Raw genomic sequence first — 12,354 nt, forward strand, 5'->3', positions numbered from 1 at the left:
TGTAGTTTTTTTAACATCTAGTAGTGATTTTTAGAAACGTGAAAAGGCCAACACATACACTTAAGATCTGACCCCATTTCCTTGTCATCATTATACCCTCTTTTTGTGATCTCTCGTCTTCAGTGTTGCCTTTTGTCTTCTGTGACAAAGCTACTTTTTTAAAAATGCTTTCATACCCAAAAACTCGACATGACTACACTTGACCTGATAATATTATGCATACGCTTCCCGAGTCATTTTGCACCCCGTCTCCTTTTTCTCTTCCATATTGATTTGCTGACAAGATTTAAGATTTATTTTGAAAGCCTGCATGGATGCAGGTGGCTTGAATTTTGCAGAAGAGTCAGTTCTTCTTATGCTCAGACAAAGAGTGCTATTGCACTATATAGGTGGGCGATAGCAGTAAGTGTATTCATACTGAAAATTCATGGTCTGGGGGTCACGGATGCAGAATTGCACCCAGAATTCACGGTATCTAGATTGATGCATGCGATGTGGAACCAAAGTTCATAAGCTCAAGTTATGCCCCAAAACTTCTAGCGGTGCACCATATGGCAGCATATGCTAAGCTTTGCACAAGAAAGATTGGCGTGCAAGTCTGTCACACTAAGTCAAAAAAAAAGGGGGGGGGGCAGGTTTTCCAGGTTTCTCCGAAATTGACCTTAGGTGTGAATGTGAACATGAAAGGTTGTCTGTCTCTGTGTGTCAACCCTATGATCGATTCCACCACCTGGCGCAGAATTACACTCTATATCTTACACGCATACTTATTCTGCGTATCTTGGTATGTTTAATTTCATATCGTAAGAGATACTTCTCAGTTTTATAGCCTGTGACATGTTGCCTTTTAGCAAAACATTTGTTCAGTGTTTAAACACTGTAATACACAAATGTTTGAAATGTTTGGGTTTTTTTATAATGAAAATAGTTTACCAAAATTGCCAGTGGGTATAAAGTTGCCTCAGTCGCCAGTTAGAGGATTGTGTCTGTCTTTGATAATTGCACTGAAATAAATGAAAACAAATGTATCTGTTTTGCATTTGGGGGCATTTTCCATTGTACGCAAAAGTGACTCCTAAACTGGACTGAACTGTGACAGTTATTTAGTATCATTTTATGCAGGATGGATGTGCAGTTGTGTTACATACCTATGCTGATTCCTGAGACAAAACATCAAGGGGCAAGGAGTCAAATCTGGAGCAGGCACTCATCATCCATCCATCTATGCCCGCTTATGCTTTGCAGTCCTAGAGTTGCTGAGCCTAGAAAAAACATCTTTTTTCTCTTCATTTTGAGCCTTTGAGCCTGACTTTGTTGACCTTTTTTCACACCAAAAAGTTAATCATTTTAAACCAAGAAAATGTCTGTCGCTTACTAAATTTTAGTTGATTTTGCCATCATAAAAACAGACTTGACAATGTCTCAGTGAATCAGCCAATGTTTGTTCAGGTGTTTAACTAAAAAAAAAAACCTGACAAATATGTAAATCCAAACGCATTTATTTGTGGGTTCAGCTGTACTAAAAAACAGTTTTGGTGATGATGAAGGGCAGGAGGGGACAGAACAGAGGTTTAACCAGCTGAGACTCAGAGGAGTAACAGGGCGGTGTCTGCACAATTAGGTTGCTTGCTGACCAAATTAGAATGAGGAAGAAGGGGTTAAGCCATTGTCCTATTGTGTTGGTGTTTTATAAAAAGACCTGACAACACTGCTTTGTTAGTTTCACATTAATAACATTTCCAAATTTAGTCAGTTTAGTCCAGATATCATAGTTTTACGATCTAATATTCATACATATACACAGTTTTCTGCTGTTTTGTTTGGTAATGCTGCCTTTGATGAGGGGGGAAAGGATCTGAGATCCTGACAAAAAATACATTAAAATACTCCCAAATACAAATAACATCCACATTTGCCCTTAAGCGCTTGCACACACACACACACTCAGAGAGACAAAGCTCACACACCAAACAGTCCGACTAAACAGCAGCACTGTGTCAAAGTTGACCTGAAACTGAAACAAGATTAACCCCGATCCCTGGATTCTCCCACAAATCCTCTCAAAGTGCAAAAAACACGAGCCAGGCCGTGGATAATGATACCACATCCCTTCATTAGCATCATATCAGTGTTATGGATTAGACTCGACAATAGCAGCCATTGTGGAAGCTGCTATCAAGCATCTTACCACACGAGGGGCTGAAGACAATCCGCACTTGTAGGACAGTGGCTCTCAGTCACCAAGCAACAACAGCAGAATAGACTTTTAAAACATGCAACATTTAGCAAGCAGGGTCATTCTGATTTTAAATTAATTTGCAATCAGTTGCATACAAACCTTAAAGTCCCAATGCAGACACATTTTAATGTGTTTTAACATGGTTTCCCCACAAAAAAGTACAAAACAAAACGACTTTTGCTCTCACATTTTAAAAGTTTGGATCTGGTCTCTACCCCATCATTGTGGCAGCTTTCACTTTCTGCTTTCTCAAACACTTTGTATCACAGCCGGTTACTGTAGTTAGCATCTCTTATTTGTCTGTTGGCTTGTTGGCTCCCTAAAACTTGACTGCCTGTAAGTATGCTATTGGCCAGTTATTTAACACGTTCTCATCCCAAGTCGTCACATATTGACGCTATGCAGTGGACTTTCATGTCTACATGTTACATTTTGAGTATCCTTCTATGTCTGCTCTTTACATTATGGGATGCCGCTACCATGGTGTCAACACAAGCACATGATGGGATAATGGTGCACGTGGTTATTTTGAGACAACAAAAGCACATGGAAACCAACGCCGAGCCGTCAACACACAGTGGCGCAGAGGGTTCGGATTAGGGGAGGAGGCACATAGTAAGGTGTAGGAAACAAAACATCACATTCAAACGGGAAGTGAACACCAGACTGCCAGACTGGGACCCGTCCGCCACCCCTCCTGCCTGCTCCATAAGCGCTCTCGCATTCCTTATATAACAGCATTACTGGTGGCGTCACAACTTGACACCATCTTGAATCTTAATCACCCCCTTTAGGAAAATGAAAACACCTCTCTGGTGACAAACTTTGCACAGATACAGTTATTCATTTTAACAAAGGAAAGGCATTTTTGAGAGAAAGAGGTCTTTAGGCTTTTTTTACTGGGCTCATGCACAACAGGTGGTGTGCTGGAAACCAGCATTAGCTTCACTTGTTAATTTACCTTTGCAAGCTGTTTGCCTGCAGTAATTACTGGGAGAGGCCCATCGGCTGCACACAGTCACTGTTTCAACAAAAAAGAGCTGATCCAAAGCAGAGTGAGAGAGAAAGGACGGAGGAGGAGGAGAGAGACGGGTGTGGGCCGAGGGGTCATGTCAATAACTCTCTTTGCAGTCCAGCACGTGTAAATTGATCTTTTACAATTTCACCTTGTGACAGCTGGAAAAATCGCTACACCTGCGAGTCCAGAGGTGAAGGGGAGAGAGTAAGAGATCTGTCCGAAGAAAAAAAGATGATGCAAGAAGGAGAGAAGAAGGATAAAGTATCGAGGTTCAATATCCTGAATGTCAATATTAGCTTTAATTGTAAACTAACAAAAATCCTAAACTTTTCTGTGATGTTGATGAGGATAAAATCATCTCCATCCCATAACGCCAACACAGCAATTACTGACAACACTATTTCTGCAGCACTTCCACTTATTGTATTGTGAACTTTTTTTGTGCGTGAGAGGAAAGGTTTCTTTAAAAAAACAAAAAGAAAAAGCGAGAATGCTCTTTACAGTAGCTGTTATTAGACGACTAAAGCTACTGATATGTGTGTGTGTTTGTCTGTGTGTGTGTGTGTGTGTGTGTGTGTGTGTGTGTGTGTGTGTAGGCGGCGGTATGTTTTGCTCTGTTCGCTGGGTTTGTCGCCGTCATATGGATGTGTGTGTGTGCATCTCTTCGCCTCCCATCTTCTCACACACACAGTCGAGTACAGTAGCTATTGCTGCAACTCTGAATGAACTCCAGCTTGTCAGAGCTGCGGGCATCAACAGCTCAACAGCTTCTAAATATTTGGGGAGGTAGGAGGAGGAGGGTGGCGTAGAGACGAGTAATGTGTGTGCGTGTGTGTGTGTGTGTGTGTGTGGGATGGTAGGGCACAGATAATAAGCAGGTCCTTCTCTATATAAGAACTAAGAGACGAGACTCGGTCTTCTGCCTTCGAACACATGAGAAGACGGGAAGTCCAAGCAATGAAGATCTGTGTGTGGTGTTTTTTTTATGTGTATGTGTCTCTCCGTCCTGATTTTTGACCTCCTGTCTTTCAATTGGCTCTCCCAGGATGTCTAAGTAGTTGTGTGAAAGATGAAAAGAGAGCTTAAAAGAATTAAAGGAATATTTCACCCCCCAAATGACCATTTGTAAATCAGCTACTCAGCCCGTGTTACATTGAATTTGTGAAAAAAAAAATGTTTTTCTCGCATGCCTCCGGTGAACAAAGCATACAAAAAAACAAGGAAAATTGTACATGAATTGAAGTCATAGGGGTCTAAGTTTAACAGCAGCAAAACTGTATCAAAACATCTGTCTGCAAACTCTCACACAACTCATGCAATAAAATCAAATTCTCATTTATTCAGTCAAATGCAAACAAACAGCTCCTCCTGACTGGACACTGAACACTCTCCTCAGAGCCAAACTCCATTGACAAAACCAGTAATTTTACCCCACCGACCACAGGAGCTGCTGGTTGACTGCTGCCACAATCAGGAAGTTTATTTGTTTTTTTGTGTGACTTTGGTGTATTAAGAGTTAAATCAGATTCATCAAAGTCGCAAAAAAGGACAAACAAAACTACTGATTGAGGCAGCAGTAGAATCAAAGTCAAGACCAGACCACGCATATTCAAAATGTAAACTTTTTAGAAATTAGTGTATACGTATGTCCATGTTCATTGGCTCAGCTTCTTAAGTTAAAAGACTACATGTTTATATTATTTAAAATTTGGAAAGTCACCAAAGTTGGATGATTGTGGTATCCTCCAGAGAGTGAAAACTGTCCATGAATTTTGTTTTTTTTTCTTCTTTATGGTTACATTTAGTTTTGTTATTGTTTTATTTTTAATCTTAGTTAGGTTTTGTCCTCAAACCTCGGCGTGTGTGTTTCTCAACCTTTCACACCTGTTTGTGTCCATGTTTGTCTGCGTGTGAATGCTACCCCCATGCTTGCATGAACACTGCATGTGTGAGGGCCCGTGGTTCTGTAAACATTACCTCATCACTGTCATGCTGCGGGGGCCTGGGCCCCCCCGTCGGCCCCCAGGTCTGTGGGAACTGAAGCCCACTCTGCTGGCTTGAACAAAGGGCAGCCCTCCCTTGCCCCTCGCCCCCTGCCCCAGCCACCGCTGCCCCAGCCCACCTCGCAACAAAGGGGGCCACAGGGCCTTAATTCCCAGGCAACGATATAAATGGTGGCCCCCGACTCCCAAGGACGAGGCAGGAACGAATGGGTCTGAAAACCGAATGTGGGGAGGGGGAGAAAAAAAATGGCAAAGAAGTCATAAAAGAGGTGCCCCCCCTCACCTCCTCCTCCGCATCCAAGAGGTCCTTTTGTTGGTAGGGGTGAGGGGACAGGGGGTGGGGGCGAGGGGACCAGGGTAAGATGACACAAAGGACAGGTCGGACAGAGTGGCAGGGGTCAGAGCTGCCAGCCACCTCCTCCACACAGCCACCAAAAATCACTATCAAACACAGACATCCCATCATACGCACACATAATTCACAGACTGCCATTTCAACCGCCCTTAGGACATGAACAGAAAAAAATAAATAAATCCACAAATTCCTTAAGACCTTAGGACACCAAGTCCAAAACAGAAACTTTTTTGGCAGGTGAAAATCTGTAAATTTCAGGTTCCCTTCCTGCGATTGCATGACCCCAAAACTTTCTTTTGCTGCTTTCAAGAAGAGAGGACCATAAGATCTTACTTACTGCTCGATGACACCTTCTTGTCTCGTATTGCAAATTTTTGCAGCAAATAGAATAATGAAACGCATCAAACTCAGTGCGGGAGGTTTCTGCATGCAAGTTTCTAACACGTGATGGATTAAAAAGATGAAAGAAGATGAAAAATACAAACAAAGGCCTTAAGCATTGATTACTGAGGTGATTTTGCAATAAATACCAGAGCAGTACATCTTCTCCGTTGTATTTCCTGTTGGACATGATCTATGACAGACACGTTTGATTTCATCCATAGACTGTATAAATAATAATGGATATAGCTACCATGACTTCACCCACTGGTTTGTTTTGGGGTTTTTTTTTTGTTTGTTTTGAAGTTTGGCATTCTGCCTTCTTGGACTTTTTTGGCCAGAAGTATCCATGTTTGGACGAGAGGTTGGAGCTAAACCTCGGTTAGAATGGTGCATTTACGATGACTGTTGACGGGAGTTTATCAGGTGTTTTGTACTGTTATTGTTGTGCACTGAATATGATACTTGTCATGAAATTAGCTGTAGAGACCAAAACTTTTTTTGTACCAGACTGCAACATGTTTATTCTTGCAGTAAGGTTGATCATTTCATCATCTATATGGATATCTAACTTTTGTAGCCAGCCTCTAGTGGCCATTAGGGGAGCTGCAGTTTTTAGTTTTTTGCATTGGCTTCATTTTGTGCCTCGGGGGTCGCTGCTTTATTTTATCACGTCCAAAAACAAGATGTACTTGCAGTGGGATTAACTTTGGCTTTAAGTCTTAGATGGGCAGTTAACAGTATCCAATGAAAACTCAGTTAATCAGACACTGTTTGTCTGTTCGACTGCTCTCTGCAAAGCTTATTTTTTTCAGTCTACAAGAAATTTTCCTCATTTTTAGCAATTAAAAAATGTGTAACTTCTGCTGCACTGGTGGTTTCTTTTTTATTTTGAGATGATAAGGTGTTTAGAAACATAAAAGCTTGAATTTCTGTCTGATGTTTTAATGAAATTAATACTTTGAGCCCAAAAATCAACCGTTAGGAGTGATTTTTTTTCTTTTTTTTTTTGCAGTGTATTTGAGGCTGGGAGTCCACTGGGCTGGTGAAGTGGCTGGGGAGAGTGCAGGATAATTGGGGCTATGTTGTATCTAGTGTCTGTGGCACTTCAGCACTGGGGGTCAGAGACCTGAAAACACTGGCTCAACAGTTACCAATCATTTCAAACCCCCGGCCGAAGAAAAGCATCGTGGGCCGGCTTTCTCTCCGGGCCACGGCCTGTGGAGGTTCAAAGGCACAGTGAGGTTTGTGTGTTGTGCGTGCGTGTGTGTGTGTGTGCGTGTGTGTGGACTCTTTTGAAGGGAAGCTTGAACAATTAGAGCAATTTTACTTCAATTTTACTTTCAATTTTACTTATCTGACTTTCCTCACTCTCTCTCACACACACAAGCTTTCCCAAACAAATATTGGCGCTCTTTCATTCACAATATATTTAACTTCTTGATGACATTGCCAACGACTCGGCCTCTGTCCTAAAATTAAACATGATAATGCGCTCTCGAGACCGGTGCGAAATTGAAATTTAATGTTTTGGTTCATCTTTGAGCGCAACGTTTTATCACCACAAACAGCAATAAAGAGAATTCCGGAGCCATTTGCCCCGCGTTCGGTTTGTGAGGCATTTTATTTTTGCTCCTAGGCAGGGGTTTACCGAAGACCTCTCCCCCAATTCCCCGCCCCGACTTCTTCTCCCTCTTCCTCTGCATAACATTGTGGCCACAGATTGTGTGGAATGCAATTAGAGCGCCTAAATTAAGTAGTAATGGAGAACCAGGTCTCCCTACCAGTGTTGCCCTGGCAACGAGCGCTCACAACACCGCCTCTAGTAGTTTTGCTACTTTATCTGCAAAATGCACAATTGAGCTTTAAACCAGCTCTCTGTCTGCAGGAGCCAGGCAGGCAGGGCGGAGGGGAGGATAAAGGATGGGAGGGGAGAGCAGGAGAGAGGGGGGCGATGATTGGGGAGGGGGGGTGAACAGCTGCGTGCTAGGAGGTTTCTCTGCGTCTTGTGATATTGCCGGCCGTCAAATATTTATTCCACAAACTGTCTAATGCGGCGTGATGCGCTCCCGTGTGCGGATGAGGGCCAGATTTCAAAGACCCCCTCAAAGGATGACGTGTGTTCGGTGAGCTTTGATTGCGGTCCCCCCACCCCCCACCCCCCTCCAGTCGCGGCGCTACGTGACAGAGAGGAGAGAGGCGCCGCTTTGTAAACAGCCTGTAGTCGCGGGCCTTGTTGACTAATGTGACAAAAGCTCTGTGAATTGGAGACGCGCGGCGGATTCTCATCACGAGCTGCAGGTTTTAGGAAATGGGATTACATTTGAATGGGAGTAAAAGGTGTGATCACACCTGCAGACTTTTGGTCTGAAGTTTACTTTTGTCTGATGTTTGGCTTGTTTGAGTTCACACTTCTCAATTTACAAGTGATCCAGGACTTGTAAAAAGTCACATGAACTCAGAAGACAATGTCATCCTGCCAGGTGAGAGGTTTCAGTGGCAGCAGAAGTTGAATAACTTATTCTCTGGCATAATTTAGCCTCTCTGGTGTTCAGACACGCTAAGAAAAAAAGGTTCCAAAAGGGTTCTTCCTGAAGGACTGAGGTTCTACCTAGAACTATGTGATTTGGAAGAACCCCTTTTTTGAAGAGAGGGATCTTCAAGGGTTCTCTGTAAGTCTACGGTTTCCCTTCAATCCCCCTTTTATCCAAAGAACACTGTTTGGAAGAAAGAGATCGTCAAGGATTGTTGAACACTCAGATACTCAAATGTTTGTTTTTTAAATGTAAATGTATCTGAATCCCCTGAATCAGTTCATTTTACTTGCATTCTGCCATAGTTAGTATATTTACTTCTTTATTTTTTTGCACTTGCCTGGTGCTGGCATTTTGCATTCTCTTGTAATTTGGAATCACGTTTTAGTTCCCAACCTGATAGCACCATGCACCTGCAACCAACTTTTTAGGCTTTGAACCAATTAATTTTGGGTCAAAATGCTCCGAACAGTTCAAATTTTGAGATGAGGGAGATAAGATGTTTCTAGGTATAACCCTTTATAGGATTCTAGGTAGACCACTCTTATACCCCATTTTCACCAGTTTAGGACTGGTTCTTGAGTTCCTTTCAGGACTCTTGGAACTTTGGTGGCTATTTGGCAAATCAGCTGCGTTTCCACCAGTTTTGAGTGCAACTGTTGTTATCAAGGATATGCCAGTAGGTGGTTTCCATTACATATTTGCACAAAATGTAAGTGATAACTGTAGAAAATGTAGATAAAACATAATTGTGAGATTACTGCGTTTACTGAGTGATACTATGCAACTTCTCGTCTCGCGATAACATAGCATGGCGATGCATGCTAAAAACATTAGTAGGTTTATTTCTATTGCACCAGCCATCAACTTTTGTAGAGTTATGCAATGCAGTAACACCTCTTGTAACGCCTGCTTCATCACGCCAAAAGGAGCCAGCTCCTACCGACAAGGGGTCCCAGAAACCTTCATAAAGGAATCTACCAGGAACCCAAAAGGTTTGTCGAATGGGGACAAACTGAAGAACCCTCTATGGTTCTAGTTAACACCTTTAGTTCTAAAAGTGTAGCATGAGCAAAGAAACCTATGGCTGCATCCAGCATGAGTAACTTTGAGAAATTCTCAAAATCTTCCACAAGGTCTGATCGGTTGAGTTGCCTCAGCTGGCACAAGCTTCTCTATTGAGTTTGCTGTAACTTAAGCTACTTTTTTCTGAAATGCAGAAGGTTAAAAGATTGTGGAAAAACCTCTGTGATACACACAGCAAGTAGAAAAACACTATGAAGAAACACGAAGGCTATGAGGTTTCTGGTTTCATTCACAGAGTGCACAATGTATTTTAGGTAAAGAAGATATCATGATGCAAGGGCAAGCTGATTACTCACCACCAACTAGGCTCATTTTTCCATGCTGCAAATCTTTTCTAAAAAAACACAACAACTTTGAAAGCCAAATGTTCATGCTTTCACAGAATCCAACCTTTCTGACTCACATAGAGCGATCTGATATCAAAGACAAAGCCCACAGTGGACTGTTTGGCTCCATCAAATCCTGCATATTGGTAAAGAGTGAACACTAGTTTACACAAGGACTTAATGAAGAGAATACGACCTTGGATCTGGCGTGCGTGCAAACAGGTAACAGGTGTTGTGCTTATTATTTAGCTGGCAGTCATCTTTGAACCAAGCATGTATGCCACAAGTCAGGCTTTGTTGCAAATCAGACTTAAGTGAAGATAACTGGGCCACCTTGTTGTCCTCGGGGTCGCACAGATGTCCGTGTGGTGTAATTGTACATACACACGCACATGCAACCTGAACGTATGCACGTTTGTTTTTCCTTTTACATTTTCACACAACAGCTGTGTGCATTTAAAGATGACCGCAGGTTTTTAATTTGAATATTTGGACACACAGGTGCCGAGCAAACCTATGACTGTAGCCATGCCAAGATAATGTCCCAAACTGAGGCAGAACAAGTGTATGGCCCACACATGTTGCAAGAGATTAGGAGTCTTTCTGTCTCCACAGAAGACAAAATATATCAGAATCGACTCCATGTGTTTCCACTCGCCTGGAAACGATTTTACTTTCAGTGGTAATTTGTTCTGTAAAAAGGGAGCATGGCGAAACTACTGTCTCTGCTGACTCTGCTCAGAGAGCAGCAAGGTGCGTTCAATACACACTCATAACAAGTCACACATCACCACTTTGAGCATGCACTTTTACGTCTACATATTACTTGCTAGATATCATCCTGCAGCTGAACACACAGCTGATGCCCACATGTCCACAAAAGCACATGGTTGGTTTAGGCATCAAAAGCATGTGGCAACTCATGTTGGGATGTCAACAAAAGCACATAAACACGTGGCAACCAATGCCAGGGCGTCAACAAAAACACATTGTTAGGTTTTGCAACAAAAGTATTTGGCATCCAACACCGGTATGCAAACAGAAACAAGTGGTTAGGTTTAGAAAAAAACACCATGGTCCAGCTCTGCATTCATACAGTCAGCAAACAGAAGGCTCCGGGGTGAAAGTCCGGGTTTTTTGGACTCATCCACCACCCTCGCCCAATAGGAACTTTCCAGCTCCTTGTATTAAGTTGTTACCAGCAATGTTTAAATCTGTCGCCATCCATTGGTGTATTTTGCCACCTGGAAAGGTGGCTTTTGAATGAAAACAGGCCGGTGTCATGTGTCAGGTTTAGAATTATTGGCCTGTTGCTGAATTAGTTTTGTATTGAAGATTGAAGATACAAAAATGATGGTTTAAAATAACTACTGTACTTGTTTCTTTAAGAATCCCATTTTAAGATGGGTACATGAGGTTGAATTTGTGCTTATAAGTTAACAGGTAAGTTTACCGACAAAAGTAACTCATTGGTGGTTTGCACTCAGAAATTCTCACACCTTATATGATGCTGCAGAGGTGTGAACGAACAGACTGCTGTCCACAGTCCGGGCGGTAAGGACCGAGGCGGTATTAAAGGCAACGTGAGATGTCTAACACTTAGCATCACCAATGTTGTGACATCTCTGATGTTTTAGATGTATAAATATACCCCGCTCGCTATTTCGGTGTCTGCTCATCTGGCTAGGTGAGAAAGTAAGGTAAAAAACAAGAGGGGAGGAGGGAAGGAGGAGGAAGGGGAAAGGAAAGGAGGAAGGAGGGAGGAGAAGCTGTTTTGGTGTTTGAGGCTCAGCAGGATGGAAGCCAGGAAAGCCGGCCAAGGTGTGTTGTTGTGGTCTACCGGCGCAGCGATCGCGGGGGTCTGCTGGAGAGAACATCACACCGCTTCATCGCCGTGGCAGCAGCCAACCACAGGGGCCCATGCCAAGACGTTTGGCCAGCAATCCCACAATCCTTTGGTGCGTGTCACTGATGAAGGAAGAGACCTCCGGTCCATAGCGAGAGCTTTTGGATCGGCATCAATTCAGGGCGGAGTGTCATTTGTTTTGATAAAACATCAAATGTATTACAGGAGTGATCACACATTTGTACTGAGCTCTGGTGAGATCACTTGATGCATCTTTTCTGAAGTTGCTGGTTGCCTTGACCCCCCTTCTGGGTTATTTAAAAACTAAGACCAAAAATGCTTTTATTATTCTCTTATTTTCATGACAAAACCAAAATCAAAAAAGCTTTAGTCTGACACGCAACATTGTCCGTCTCCATTTATTGCTACTAAAGATGTAAATCACAAATATTAAAGGGACAGTTCACTCTTACCTGTAGTGCTGTTAAGCAGTCTAAATAGTTTTGTTGTGAGTTTTCTAGTGTTGGAGGTATCTGCCGTGGAGATGTCTGCCTTCTCTTCAATAT

This window comes from Plectropomus leopardus, chromosome 24 (assembly GCF_026936395.1).
Source record: "Plectropomus leopardus strain MGB_pleo_1.0 chromosome 24, ASM2693639v1, whole genome shotgun sequence".
In the NCBI taxonomy this organism is placed as follows: domain Eukaryota; kingdom Metazoa; phylum Chordata; class Actinopteri; order Perciformes; family Serranidae; genus Plectropomus; species Plectropomus leopardus.